The sequence below is a fragment of the Plasmopara halstedii genome (assembly GCF_900000015.1).
Source record: "Plasmopara halstedii genome assembly, contig: Scaffold_292, whole genome shotgun sequence".
Lineage (NCBI taxonomy): Eukaryota > Oomycota > Peronosporomycetes > Peronosporales > Peronosporaceae > Plasmopara > Plasmopara halstedii.
Window position 1 is genome coordinate 686,995 of NW_020187213.1, and position 2,805 is coordinate 689,799.

The window sequence follows — 2,805 nt, forward strand, 5'->3', positions numbered from 1 at the left end:
TCGCGCATGTACTTCGGAGAGTAGTTTATACCCGACTCCGTCTGAACATCTGTCTGTGGACTATCACCGGTGGAATAGTACAGTCAGGTGCTCAATACTCAAAGAAAGCTTGCCATCAGTTGACACTTTTTACACGTGCGTACACATATTTAATTCGCTTCACAAATAATTCCTGTAGATACCCTCACTGAGCAGTATATCTTTCTTTTTCCCAAAGAATTATTGTGTGTCTTGTACAGCATTATGAACTACAGGTCCTAATCATGAGGCACCACCACATGCTGAGAGTTTAGTAGATAAGTGCTATGATAAATTAGAAATTGGAATGGTGTACACGGGCAATGCAACGCTTTGAAAACGCAGTCTCTGAGTTTGTAAATTACTTCTTTCCAAAGCTTTCAGCAACGTAACATATGTTGCATCTGACTCGTACATTACACATATCATCTCACCAATTGGTAAAGATACGTTGTCACCATCGTAACATGCGACAGCTTATGGTTGTCAAGGGTTCACTTCATTGCAGCATCTCGTTTTCATGAAGAGATTAGCTCCTTTCTACCGCTTTGATCTGATGGAAATCAAACGCGATTACGCGATTATGCCCATTGGCACCTTCATGAATTAATGAACAGCCTTTTGCAAAGGCTTAAGTATTAGGGACGAGTTAAATTGTCCGTTCTAGAATCGGAAGACCCAATGTTGAGCACGGATGAGGCTTTTTATCACAGCCTTGGGGTCCTCTCCTTCTGTCGCGCCTCAACACTACTTTACAGAATTTAGTTGCAAGCTCTGCTTCTCAATAAATCAAATACAAAAACAAAACTTGCGAGCGCCAAAGATACACTCGTTGATATTGGCAAGTAGCTTATCTAGCGCACACACTCATGCCTTACTCGCATTTGTTTGTTGCTAGTTTCACATTCAAATTCTCGTGCTCTAGACGACGATGGACGAATGTATCGTCAAAATAGGCTTGTGCATAGCCACGTTGCAGTCGGAACAGCTGGGTCATCAAGTGATTGACTAACGTTGGTGCGTCAGATAGTCTTTGTGGTTTATATAATTATTCTTTAAGCATCCTGGAGAACAATCACCGCGGTCAGAAAGATATCGCTGTTGGTAGTCATAACACAAGAAACTGATCGAAATGACCATACTGTTTTGCAACACAATCATTCTCGATTTTAGCATTCCCACCAGAATAGTGGCTCTGTTTTGCTGAAGGTCTACCAGCTTATTATGTTGATGGACATAAAAAGTTGGAGCCAAGGCAGTTTATCTCGCTTACCAGCGTCACATCGTGCTGCGCAGAAAAAACGTCGACAGCATCACGCTAACCCTCTGTTGAGTACGAGTCATTGAAGTATAAATCAGTATTTGGTCTCAAGAAACGATTCAACTTCAAGCGCACTCCATTTTTCAGGTGCAACTTGCGTGGTGGATCTCTTCTCATCACGTCTGAATGCCTTTTAATGTTAATGAGCTGTTCAAACATAGTGATCTGCGAGTGTCCTCATGCGGACTCATCAATGACGAATGATAGGCTCACCTTTTTCTCCTTAAATAATTGTACCTTTTTGTAGCTTCATTGCTGTGTAGCTTCTTGCAAACACCCCTGGAGTAAATCCTCAAGCCCAACATAGGTTACTACTCAACATAGGAAGAGAGACTTACAAACCCTGTGACCAACTAGTCACTCCAATCACAGTATAAATTTTTCTCATCATATACATGTGGAGGTCACTTCTGACCAAACCCACGGCAGTGCTGACTTGGCGGTACCATCACATCGTGACAAGGACGAGCTATTTGCAAAAAACTAAGGGCTGTGTTATTTTTGCGACATACACCTGACTAAAAATTTCACAGGCTCTGGAATAGGAGACCCTAGCATGTGGTCGAATATTACCACCCCACCAGAAACACATACTGGAAACCACAACATTCAGTCCTGCATTCCAGTTAAAGCAAAAATACACTCTCGAGACCGTGATATAGTTCCCTTGCCTCTTTCTTATTGTAATGGGTTTAGTCTCATTACATGTGTTGTGTGAGCCACATACTTCTATGTGTGGTTAACAACAACTAAATATCTTGTAGTTGTGTATTCCAATAATTTTGTTTTATCGGAATCTGAGGTACTTCTGAGTTTAGGGAGGGTTTAAGGTCTATTGGTCATAATAAATGTAGCTTCACTTTTTCCTCCTCGTTCGCGCGAATCAAGGGCTTGCTGAAAGGGAGCGACACGCCGTGAAGCGTGCTAACTGATTAGAATCTTTCTCAGAGAGTGCGTGTATACGGATAAAAAAATTCCCGTTGCACTTGGTAGCACTTGTAATCATTCCAAAGTCGACTATTTTAATGGATCATCAATGGATATTGAGGACACCACAGGCGGTGATCGCGCTCGGATCAACACGGGTGTTTGTTCCTAACCTACCTGCAGTAGAAGTGTGTGGTGTAGCTGCGAGCATTAATCACGCCGTCTTCGATATGCTTCAATTGGATCAAGAAGCGATAACTCAGCGCTTAGCAAATTATGCGGCGTATGAGCAAGGATTATTGTGATTCTTATACCGACGCCAGCTCTGTCACTACCACAACAAGTGGGCATGAGACCGTCGGTACACACTGAACGTCCCATGAAAATTGAGGTAAAAAGCTTTTACGGAAACGAAGAGAAAAACTTGCGTTTTGGCAGCAAGAAATGGACATCGCTATCGCGATGGCTCAAATTCGAGACGACCGCAGCCAAGTGGCCTTCGTCATGTCACAATTTATTTGGCTGTGACATGACGAAGG